Genomic DNA, 12,760 nt, shown 5'->3' on the forward strand with positions numbered 1-12,760 from the left:
TGAGGCAGGAGAATTGTTTGGTCCAGGAGGTGGAGGTTGCAGTGATTTGTGTTAATGGTGGCACTCCTGCCTGAGCAACAGAGCAAGACTCTGTCTCATAAGTAAATACATAAATAAACAAACAAGATTATAGATGTAAGCTGAAGGCTTCTTTCCCTTAATAAAACTGAAACCAAAGAAACAGAAAAGCCCTAGCAAAAATCTTCTCTGGATTCTGTTTCCTTCTTCAACAAATCTTTTACCTTTTCTTCTTAAAATAATTAAGTCAGCTCTTACCAGATTTAGGTCCTTCTCTCCTGTTTGCTCTTCAATTTCCTGCAATATCATTTCTGTTTGAAATCAACCTGACAAAGCTCTCTTATAAACAAATTGAACGGCTTTTTCTGGCTTTTCCACTTATATCTCTTTTTAACTCAGTTATCTGACGTAGTTGAGTAAGACATCCTTGAGCTTTTTCCTTCCATAGCATGTATCATTTTTTTCTGATTCTCATTTATTACCCTCCACTTCAGTTTCCTTTGTTGCTCTGTATGGTGAGCTGATAATGACCCTCAGGTATATTCACATCCTAATGCCCAGAACCTGTGAATGTTACATTCTATGACAAAAGAAAGTTTGCAGATAAGAATAATGATCTTCAGAAGGGGAGATTATTTTGGATTAACCATTAGACAAGTTGCAATTACAGTGGTCTTTATAAGGACGCTGCAGCAGTAATCAGAGTTGGAGCAGGAGAAGGCAATGTGACAGCATTCGCAGACACTGGAGGAGGTGCTTTGAAGCTGAAGGTGAGGCCTGAAACTAAGGAATGTAGGTATAGCCACTAGAAGCTGGAAAGGACAAAGAAATAACGATCTCTTCAAAACCTCCGAAGGAACAGGCTCTTTCCATACATTCACATTAGCCCACTAATGCTCATTTTGGACTTCTGACCTACAGAACAGTAAGAGAATACATATTTGTTATTTTTATTTGTTACTATTTATTTAGTTTTCAGATAAAGTCTTACTCTCTTGCTCAGGCTGGAGTGCATTGATGTGATCTTGGCTCGCTGTAACCTCTGCCTCACAGGTTCAAGTGACTCTCCTGCTTCAGCTTTGTAAGTAGTTGGGATTACAGATGTGCACCACCATTCCTGGCTAAAGTTTGCATTTTGAGAAGAGATGGGTTTTCACCATGTTGGCCAGGTTGGTCTTGAACTCCTGACCTCAGATAGTCTACCCACCTTGGCCTCCCAAAATTCTGGGATTACAGGTGTGAGCTACCATACCTGGTTGATATTTATTTTTAGCCACTTAATTTGTGTAGTTTGTAACAGCAACAGTAGGAAACTAACATACTCTACCTTTGTCAGTTCTAACCTAAACCATTGTGTCACCCCAGAGCTCCCCGTGGGACCTTCTTTTTTCCTTTCTTTATATTTTCTCACTTGGAGATTTCACCTTCTCTCAAGGTATCAGCCATGACCAGTGATTCTCAGGAATATGTTTCACAATCCACAGACTCACATCAACTTTCCACGTTACCTTCTCCTTTGGTGTCTTGCAAGAAACTCAAATTCATTATCCTATAGACTATGTAAACGAGGATTCACCAGGAAGCTTCAGGTTTCTTCACTTGCACAAGTCTCTTTCAATATTCTAGGAGGGTCCTAGAAATTTGTATTGGTTATTTTAAAATTATTTTTCTTTTTTTTTGAGTTAGAGTCTCACTCTGTCACCAGGGTGAGATCTTGCCTCACTGCAACCTCCGACTCCCTGGTTCAAGCAATTCTCCTGCCTCAGCCTCCTGAGTAGCTGAGACTACAGGCATGTGCCACTAGGCCCAGCTACTTTTTGTATTTTTAGTAGAGACGAGGTTTTACCATGTTGATCAGGATGGTCTCCATCTCCTGATTTTGTGATCTGCCTGCCTTGCCCTCCCAAAGTGCTGGGATTACAGATGTGAGCCACTGCACCTGGCCACTTCTTTTTTTCTTTTCTTGAGATGGAGTCCTACTCTGTCACCCAGGCTGGAGTGCAGTGTCATAATCTTGGCTAACTGCAAACCCTGCCTCTCCCAGGTTCAAGTGATTCTCTTGCCTCAGCCTCCCAAGTAACTGGGAGTACAGGTATACACTACTATGCCCAGATAATTTTTTTGTATTTTTAGTAGAGATGGGATCTTGCCATGTTGCCAAGCTGGTCTTGAACTCCTGACCTCAGGTGATCCACTCTCCTCTGCCTCCCAAAGTGTGAGCCACCATTTTCAGCCTTAAAATTATTATTATTGTTTAATTGTACTTTAGGTTCTGGGGTACATGTGCAGATCATTCAGGACTGTTGCACAGGTACATACATAGCAATGTGGTTTGCTGCCTCCATCCCCCAGTCACCTACATCTGGCATTTCTCCCCATGTTATCCCTCCCTAACCTCCCCAACTAACACCTGCTGTTCCTCCCTTGGCAGCCCCCAACAGACCCCAGTGTGTGATTCTCCCATCCCTGTGTCCATGTGTTCTCATTGTTCAGTACCCGCCTATGAGAGAGAACATGCAGTGTTTGATTTTCTGTTCTTCTGTCAGTTTGCTGAGAATGATGGTTTCCAGATTCATCCATGTCCCTACAAAGGACAGGAACTCATTTTTTATGGCTGCATAGTATTCCATGGTGTATAGTGCTACATTTTCCTTGTTTAGTCTATCGTTGATGGGCATTTGGGTTGGTTCCAGGTCTTTACTATTGTAAAAAATGCCTCAATGAACATACATGTGCATGTGTCTTTACAATAGAATGATTTATAATCCTTTGGGTATATACCCAGTAATGGGATTGCTGGGTCAAATGGAATTTCTATTTCTAGATCCTTGAGGAATTGCCACACTGTCTTCCATAATGGTTGAACTAATTTACACTCCCACCAACAGTGTAAAAGTGTTCCTTTTTCTCCACATCCTCTCCAGCATCTGTTGTCTCCAGATTTTTTAAGATCTCCATTCTAACTGGCATGATGTGGTATCTCCATGTGGTTTTGATTTGCATTTCTCTAATAATCAGTGATGATGAGCATTTTTTCATATGTTTGTTGGCCTCATATATGTCTTCTTTTGAAAAGTGACTGTTCATATCCTTCTCCCACTTTTGGATGGGTTTGTTTGCTTTTTTCTTGTAAATCTGTTTTAGTTCTTTGTAGATTCTGGATATTAGCCCTTTGTCAGAAGGGTAGATTGCAAAAATTTTTTCCCATTCTGTTGGTTGCTGGTTCACTCTAATGATTGTTTCTTTTGCTGTGCAGAAGCTCTGGAGTTTCATTAGATCCCATTTGTCTATTTTGGCTTTTGTTGCCCATGCTTTTGGTGTTTCAGTCATGAAGTTCTTGCCTATGCCTATGTCCTGAATGGCTTTACCTGGGTTTTCTTCTATGGTTTTTATGCTGTTAGGTCTTACATTTAAGTCTTTAATCCAGCTGGAGTTAATTTTAGTGTAAGGTATCAGGAAGGGGTCCAGTTTCTCTGCCTTCTGCACACCGCTAGCCAGTTTTCCCAACACCATTTATTAAACAGGGAATCCCTTCCCCATTGCTTGTTTTTGTCATGTTTGTCAAACATCAGATGGTTGTAGATTTGTGGTGTTGCCTCTGAGGCCTCTGTTCTGTTCCATTGGTCTGTATCTCTGTTTTGCTACCAGTACCATGCTGTTTTGATTACTGTAGTTTTGTAGTATAGTTTGAAATCAGGTAGCATGATGCCTCTGGCTTTGTTCTTTTTGTTGAGGATTGTCTTGGCTATGCGGACTCTCTTTTGCTTCCATATGAAGTTTAAGATGGTTTTTTCCAGTGCTGTGAAGAAGGTCATTGGTAGCTTGACGAGGACAGCATTGAATCTCTAAATTACTTTGGGCAGTATGGCCATTTTCATGATATTGATTCTTCCTAACCACGAGCATGGAATGTTTCTTCATTTGTTTGTGTCCTCTCATGTTTCCTTGAGCAGTGGATTGTAGTTCTCCTTGAAGAGCTCCTTCACATCCTTTGTTAGTTGTACTCCTAGGTATTTTATTCTCTTTGCAGCAGTTGTGAATGGGTGTTTGCTCATGATGTGACTCTCTACTAGTCTGTAATTGGTGTATAGAAATGCTTGTGATTTCCATACATTGATTTTGTATCCTCAGAATTTGCTGAAGTTGCTTATCAGTTTAAAGAGATTTTGGGCTGAGATGATAGGGTCTTCTAAATATACAATCATGTGGTCTGCAAATAGAGACAATTTGACTTCCTCTTTTCTTAATTGAATACGCTTTATTTCTTTTTCTTGCCTAATTGCTCAGGCTAGGACTTCCAATACTATATTGAATAGGAGTGGTGACAGAGGGCATCCTTGACTAGTGCCAGATTTCAAAGGGAATGCTTCCAGGTTTTGCCCATTCAGTATGATATTGGCTGTAGGTTTGTCATAAATAGCTTTTATTATTTTGAGATATGTTCCTTTGATATCTAGTTTATTGACAGTTTTTAGCATAAAGGGCTGTTGAATTTTGTCAAAGGTCTTCTCTGCATCTATTGAGATAATCATGTGTTTTTGGTCTTTGGTTCTGTTTATGTGGTGAATTATGTTTATAGACTTGCATCTGTTGAACCAGCCTTGCATCAGTGGTATGAAGCCTACTCGATCGTGATGAATAAGCTTTCTGATGTGCTGTTGCAATCGGCTTGCCAGCATTTTATTGAAGATTTTTGCATCTATGTTCATCATGGATATTGGCCTGAAGTTTTCTTTTCTTGTTGAGTCTCTGGCGGATTTTGGTATCCGGATGACGTTAGTCTCATAAAATGATTTGGGAAGGATTCCCTGTTTTTGGATTGTATGGAATATTTTTAGAAGGAATGGTCCCAGCTCCTCTTTGTATATCTGGTAGAATTCAGCTGTGAACCCATCTGGGCCTGGGTTTTTTGTGTGTGGTAGGCTCTTAATTGCTGCCTCAGCTTCAGCCCTTGTTATTGGTCTGTTCAAGAGTTTAACTTCTTCCTGGTTTAGGCTTGGGAGGGTGCTAGTGTCCAGGAATTTATCCATTTCTTCCAGGTTTACTGATTTATGTGCATAGAGTTGTTTGTAGTAATCTCTGATTGTAGTTTGTATTTCTGTGGAGTCTGTGGTGATATCCCTTTATTGTTTTTTATTGCATCTATTTGATTCTTCTGTCTTTTCTTTTTTATTAATCTGGCTAGTGGTCTGTCTATTTTGCTGATCTTTTCAAAAAACCAGCTCCTGGGTGTATTGATTTTTTTAAGAGTTTTTTGTGTCTCTATCTCCTTTAGTTCTGCTCTGATCTTAGTTATTTCTTGGCTTCTGCTAGCTTTTGAGTTTTTTTTAATCTTTCTCCTCTAGCTCTTTCAATGTTGATGATAGGATGTAGATTTTAGATCTTTCCTCACTTCTCATGTGGATATTTATTGCTGTAAATTTTCCTCTAGACACTGCTTTAAATGTGTCCCAGAGATTCTGATACATTGTTTCGTTGTTCTCTTTGGTTTCAAAGAACATCTTTATTTCTGCCTTCATTTCATTTTTTATCCAGTCGTCATTCAGGAGCCAGATGTTTTTTTTCCATCAAGTTGTGCGGTTCTCAGTTAGTTCTTAATTCTGAGTTCTAATTTCATTGCACTGTGGTCTGAGAGACTGTTTGTTATGATTTCCTCAGCATGTGCTGAGGAGTGATTTACTTCCAGTTATGTGGTCAATTTTAGAGTAGCTGTCATGCAGTGCTGAGAAGAATGTATATTCTGTGGATTTGGGGTGGGGATTTTTGAGGTGTCTATTAGGCCTGCTTGGTCCAGATCTGAGTTCAAGTCCTGGATGTCGTTATTAATTTCCTGTCCCATTGATCTGTCTAATATTGACAGTGGAGTGTTAAAGTCTCCCACTATTATTGTGTGGGAATCTAAGAGTCTTTGTAGGTCATTAAGAATTTGCTTTATGTACCTGAGTGCTTCTGTATTTGGTGCATATATATTTAGAATTGTTAGTTCTTCTTTATGCATTGGTCCTTTTACCATTATGTAATGCCCTTCTTTGTCTTTTTTGATCTTTGTTGGTTTAGAGTACATTTTCTCAGAGACTAGAATTGCAACTATTGCTTTTTTTTTGCTCTCCATTTGCTTGATAAATCTTCCTCTATCCCTTTATATTTAGCCTATGTGTGTCCTTGCATGTGAGATGGGTTTCCTGAATACAGCACACTGAAGGGTTTTGACTTTTTATCCATTTGCCAGTCCGTGTCTTTTGAATGGGGCATTTAGTCCATTTACATTTAAGGTTAATATTGTGATGTGTGAATTTGATCCTGCCATTTTGTTGCTAGCTGGATGTTTTGCCCGTTAGTTGACACATTTTCTTCATTGTGTCAATGGTCTTTACAGTTTGGTACATTTTTGGAGTGGCTGGTACTGGTTGTTCCTTTCCTTGTTTAGTGCTTCTTTCAGGAGCTCTCGTAAGGCAGGCCTGGTGGTGACAAAATCAGCAATTGCTTGTCCATAAAGAATTTTCTTTCTCCTTCACTTATGAAGCTTAGTTTGGCTGGATATGAAATTCTAGGTTGAAAGTTATTTTCTTTAAAGATTTGAGTGTTGGCCCCCATTCTCTTCTTGCTTATAGGGTTTCTGCCAAGAGATTTGCTGTGAGTCCGATGGGCTTCCCTTTGTGGGTAACCTGACCTTTCTCTCTGGCTGCTTTTAGCATTTTCTCCTTCATTTCAACCGTGGTGAATCTGACGATTATGTGCTGTGGGGTTGCTATTCTTGAGGAATATCTTTGCGGTGTTCTCTGTATTTCCTGGACTTGAATGTTGGCCTGCCTAGATAGGTTAGGGAAGTTCTCCTGGATAATATCCTGAAGAGTTTTCCAGCTTGGATTCATTCTCTCCGTCACATTCAGGTACATCTATCAAATGTAGATTAGGTCTTTTCACATAATCCCATATTTCTTGGAGGCTTTGTTCATTTCTTTTCACTCTTTTTTCTCTATTCTTGCCTTCTTGCTTTATTTCATTGAGTTGATCTTCAGTGTCTGAGATCCTTTCTTCTGCATGGTCAATTTGGCTGTTGAAGCTTGTGTATGCTTCACAAAGTTCTTGTGCTGTGTTTTCCAGCTCCATCAAGTCATTTATATTCTTCTCCAAGCTGTTTATTCTAGTTAGCATCTCATCTAACCTTTTTTCTAGGTTCTTAGTTTCTTTGCATTGCGTGGCTCCCTGTCTTGGCCCCCTCCCTTTCAGTTGAATAGGCGGCTCTGTCTCCCAGGCATTCCAGGCTCCAGTCCAAATGGCCACCCAGGTTTGTGTGAGTTTCCATGTGCCAACTAGGCACTGTCTGAAACTGCCACGCTCAAAACTTGTGGCTCTTTTCGGCCCAGGAATCTCCTGGTCTGTGGGCAGTGAAAACTTGTTTGGACATACGGTGAGCAGTCACCCTCTGCACTGTTCTTGCTGGGAACTGCACTCAGGAGGTGTTCCTATTGGCCATCTTGGATCCTCCCTTAAAATAATTGTCCACAGTCATAAAGGCAGTAAGTTGCCTTTTACACCATAGTCACAAAAACAAACCCAGCATTTGGGTATTCTGAAGTTTGTGCAATTACATGTACCTGACATGCAGTAGGTTGTTAACGATTCTAGCAATGCTATCCTCAGATGCTGCATTTTGGTTAATAGCATCAAAATCTTGCCTTACAAAAGTCAGTGACTTCATAGTAATCCTTGATACTTCCCATATCCATTTCTTACATTTAAGCCAGAAAGTCCTATTGGTTTTACCTTTCTTAATTTCCTTAACTTTGGTGTCACCATATCTTATCACTTCAATCTTTGAGTTTTTTCAGGTTTTCATCATTTATTTCTTGATGTATTCTAATAGTCACCTCTTTTGTTCCTGTGCTCATCTACTTCATCCAGTATAATCTGTTTGCTGCTGACACATAGGTCTTCCTAAAGGCAAAATGTAATCAGACCTCAACAGCTTAGTGCTTTGCAATGTGGAATCTATTGTCCTATATAATTGACAATAAAGTCTCTAGAGATTAGTGAACTAACAAGCATGATAGTCATTGATTATTAGAGCTTCTGTTCCAGGCGTGTTTTGCCCAGAATGTACTTTCTTAATTTAAATTTTATTCCTTCAGTTAGAGTTTTCCTACACATCATTGCTTAAATCTCAATCTCTATTTATCTTGCTTATGGGTTTGTTTGTTAGTTTACTTGTTTATAATCTTTGTTCCAACTGGAATGTAGCCTGTGAAGAGAAGGAGCTTTCTTTTTTTTTTTTCCCCCAACTCTTATTCACTGATGCATCTCCAGCGCTTAGCACTGAATCTGGTAAAAAAAAAAGCAGAAGCTCACTGAATATTTTCTGAGTAAAAGTGCTAGGCTAGGATATTAAAAACTAATAAATAAGTCAATCCATAACACCGTTGCTATCACATTTATTTAATAAAAGAAGTGATATTATAATACCGAACATAGGAAGATCAAGATTGTACAATAAAAAGAACATTTAAAAAATGGAGTCAAATTAACTTTATTAAAAAATTCTGGTCTGGCACAATGGCTCACGCCTGTGATCCCAGCATTTTAAGAAGCAAAGGCAGCAGATCACTGGAGCTCAGGAGTTCAAGGCCAGCCTGGGCAACATAGTGAGACCCCATTTTTACACAAAATACAAAAAAAAAAATAGCCAGGCGTGGTGGTGCATGCCTCTGGCAGGAGGTTTGCTTGAGCCTGGGGGTGGGGTGGAGGTTTCAGTGAGCCAAGATTGCACGACTCTACTCCAGCCTGGGTGCTGGGTGGCAGAGTGATATCTTGCCTCAAAAAAAAATTCCTACATTATTCTTATCTTCTTTTTCTTTTTCTTTTTTAAGACGGAGTCTCACTCTGTCTCCAAGCTGGAGGGTAGTGGCGTAATCTTAGCTTGCTGCCACCTCCACCTCCTGGGTTGGAGCAGTTCTCCTGCCTCAGCCTCCTGAGTAGCTGGGACTACAGGTGCATGCCCACCACACCCAGCTAATTTTTGTGTTTTGGTAGAGATGTAGTTTCACCATGTTGGCCAGGCTGGTCTCGAACTCCTGACCTCGTGATCCCCACGCCTTGGCCTCCCAAACTGCTGGAATTACAGGGGTGAGCCACCATGCCTGGCCCATTGTTTTTATTTTTGAACTTTACTTTTCATGAAAACATTTCCTCATATCTAGCCCTATAGCTGTCATTAAGAAGAGCTTTCGAAAGTCCAGTCCTTCTCTCTTTCCTGAAAGTGTCGTGTGCTAAAATAATTCTAGTAAGTCGCTGGTACAGAGCACACAGTAGGCCCATGTGTTCACCATTGCATTTATTTTATACATTTCTTTGTACTTGAGCACAAGCTTTGCCTCCAGACTTCTCTCCTCCAGACTGCCTCAACGTTTAATTTGCAGCTCAAATGTCAGTTGCTCTACTAGGCTTTCCTGTGCATCCTTGGGTAATATGAGTCTATTACATGTTATTAATACCATTAGTTTTTTTGTTTTTTTTCAGAGACAGGGTCTTACTTTGCTACCTTGTTGCCTAGGCTGGGGAGGAGTGGTGTGATGACAGCTATTGCAGCCTGGAGCTCCCAGGCTCACTGATCCTTTTGCCTCAGCCTCCTGATTAGCTAGGACTACAACTGTGTGTGGCCTCACTGTGCTACTTTTTTATTTTTATTTTTTGTAGAGACAAGTCTTGCTATGTTGCCAAGACGTCTCCAGCTCCTGGCCTCAAGCAAAGTACTGAGATTTGACCTTGCAAAGTACTGAGATTACATGCGTGACCTGCTGTGCTCAGCAACACACTTCTTTTTACACTTACTATGGTTGAGTTATAATTTGTATTTTAAAAATTTATTTCTAGGCTGGGCACGGTGGCTCACACCTGTAATCCCAGCACTTGGGAGACCGAGGCAGGCAGATCGTGAGGTCAGGAGATCGAGACAACCCTGACCAACATGGTGGAACACCGTCTCTACTGAAAAATACAAAAATATCAGCCAGGCTTGGTGGTGCGTGCCTGTAGTCCCAGCTACTCAGGAGGCTGAGGGAGGAGAATCGCTTGAAACCGAAAAACAGAAGTTGCAGTGAGCCGGGATCATCATGCCATTGCACTCCGACCTGGTGATAGAGCGAGACTGTCTTAAAAAAAAAAATTTCCTTAAATTGCGTGTTCCATTATAAGAGGAAGGTGTTTTACTATTAGGAGTTGTCAGCATTTGAGGAGTGGATACCCTAGGCCACAAATTTAATCTGACTTTATTTGGTCAAGATATTTAACTAATCTGAATTGGGTAGTGTGTAATAACAACAGCTATATGCCAATTCTATTGTAAACACTTTATGTACGTAATCTTATAGAGCCCTCAATTCTGTAAGACTGTTTTACCCACATATTAGAGATGAAGATAAAAGTGATTCAGAAAGTTTAAATTTAACTTGAATGAAGTCAAATCAGTGGCAAAGATGAATTTAGAAACCAGATCTTTCTGCCTCTTGCTTAGACACTGATGTAACATTGTGTAAACCTGCACTATCTTAGCCAGACAACAGGCACTAGCCACATCTGCCTGTTCAGCACTCCAAGCATGGCTACCTCCAATTGCAGTATGCCATAAATATAAAATACATGCTAAAATTTGAAGATTGTGTATTTTAAAATGAATATAAAATATATTCATTAATAGACAATTTTTTAATCTGATTATACATTGAAATGATAATGCTTGGAATATATTACATGAATAAAATATATTAATAAAATTAATTTTACTTCTTTTTTACTTTTTTAATGTCGATTCTAGACAATTTTAAATTGCACATGTGGTTTGCATTATGTTTCTACTAGGCAGCAGTGGCGCAGACTGTTGCTTTTTAAACTGTGGGTTGGGACCTACTAGAAATTCCAAAATCAATGTAATGTGCCAGAATCAGAGATTTAAAAAATTTTAAAACCAGCCAGGCGTCGTGACTCAGGCCTGTAATCCCAGCACTTTGGGAGGCCAGGGCAGGCAGTTCAAGAGATGGAGACCATCCTAGCCAACATGGTGAAACTCTGTCTCTACTAAAAATACAAAAATTAGGTGGGCGTGGTGGTACACACCTGTAGTCCCAGCTACTCGCGAGGCTGAGGCAAGAGAACTGCTTGAACCCAGAAGGCAGAGGTTGCAGTGAGCCAAGATTGCACCAATGAACTCCAGCCTGGTGACAGAGCGAGACTCTCTCAAAAAAAAAAATTTTTTTTTTTAAACCAGATGGATTAGAACAGAACAGAATGGACTAGAAAAGAAAACTGAGTGTAGCATGTGTAATAAGGTGAGCACTGTTTGGTGAAACTGGTTTCAGTCGTTTCAGGTTGTTTCCTGCCTGTAATCCCAATACTTAGGGAGGCGGAGGCAGGAGGATAGCTTGAGACCAGGATTTTGAGACCAGTCTGGGCAATATAGCAAGACCCCATTTCCACCCAAAAAAAAGCTTGTTTCAATTATAGATATGTATTCGTAATAGCCATAATGTGAAATGTATTTCTAACCTTCTCTCCTTTCATACAACACAATATGAAATGTATTTCTTAGTGTGAATCTCTGTCATAAAACTTGGAAAATAACTGGTATAGATAGCCATAGTCTGTTTTGTTCATATGTAGAGTCCATTTCCATTAGAAAACATTTTCAACTTTCTCAAAGTTATTTTCATTTTCAGAATCACTCTAGGGTTCTGGATGGAATATGTTCCTATGATTTTGCTGTCGATCCTTTAGCCTCCATGATAGTTTTCCTAGACTGTCACCCATCATTTCTTTACTTTCCTTCTTATGCAGCAAATTCCATGATTTATCACTTTAATAGCACCTTTGGGCACAGTCCATTGACTCTTGCTTTGACACATAGCCCTGGCAAAACACTAACTCTGGTTAAAGCCTCTCATCTACTCATGCACCTGAATGCCATTGGAGACTATCACACAGCCTTGTTGCGTATTTTCACTTGCCCTTCGTACTGCTCTGCGATCCTACTATGTCTCCCTAACCGGTGGTTGTCTAACATGCATCAGAACCACGTGCGTTTTATACAGATTGCTGGACCCTACCATGAGTTTCTGATTCAGTAGGCGTATTGGCTATCTAGTACTGTATAATAAATTAACCAAAAACTTAGCACTTTACAATGAACTTTAAAAAGAACAATCTCACCATTTCTGAGGGTCAGGAATCTGGAAGAAACTCCACTTAGTAGTTGTGGCTTAGGATACTTGGTGAAGCAGCAGTGAAGAGGTTGGCTGGGCTGTAGTCATCAAAACGCCTGGGGATGCACTCCCAGACTTACAGGAATGGCTGTTGGCCAAAGCCATGTGGGCTTTGCCACGTGGGCCTCTCCAGGCCAGCTGGTTTTGTATAGAACAAGTGGTAAGAGAAGTGAATACCAGGAGGCAGGGACCATTGGGGACCATCTTAGAGGATGACCACCACCATTGTCTAAGGTGGGGACTGAGAACTTGCATTTTTTAGCAATTTTCCAGGGGGATGCTGATGCAGTTGGTCAAGGGATCACACTTTGAGATTTGAGATTTACTAACCTGGTCCGTTCACTCTCCTACTCTGAAGACCAAAGGTTTCAAACAGCTATCATTCAGACTTGGAAGCTTGAGTGATTTTAAGGTAATCAGTTTTCCTATCCTCAATTTCCATATTTTATATGAAAATTGATATATACACACACATATATAAACATATATAT

General features: G+C 40.2%; 1 pseudogene; it reads right to left on the reverse strand.

Annotated features, from left to right (window-relative positions):
* Nucleotides 1-11,490: 11,490 nt before the first annotated feature.
* LOC118152620 (U6atac minor spliceosomal RNA) lies at nt 11,491-11,578 on the reverse strand (annotated as a pseudogene).
* Between the last annotated feature and the right edge of the window lie 1,182 nt (nt 11,579-12,760).

Source organism: Callithrix jacchus, chromosome 3 (assembly GCF_049354715.1).
Source record: "Callithrix jacchus isolate 240 chromosome 3, calJac240_pri, whole genome shotgun sequence".
In the NCBI taxonomy this organism is placed as follows: domain Eukaryota; kingdom Metazoa; phylum Chordata; class Mammalia; order Primates; family Cebidae; genus Callithrix; species Callithrix jacchus.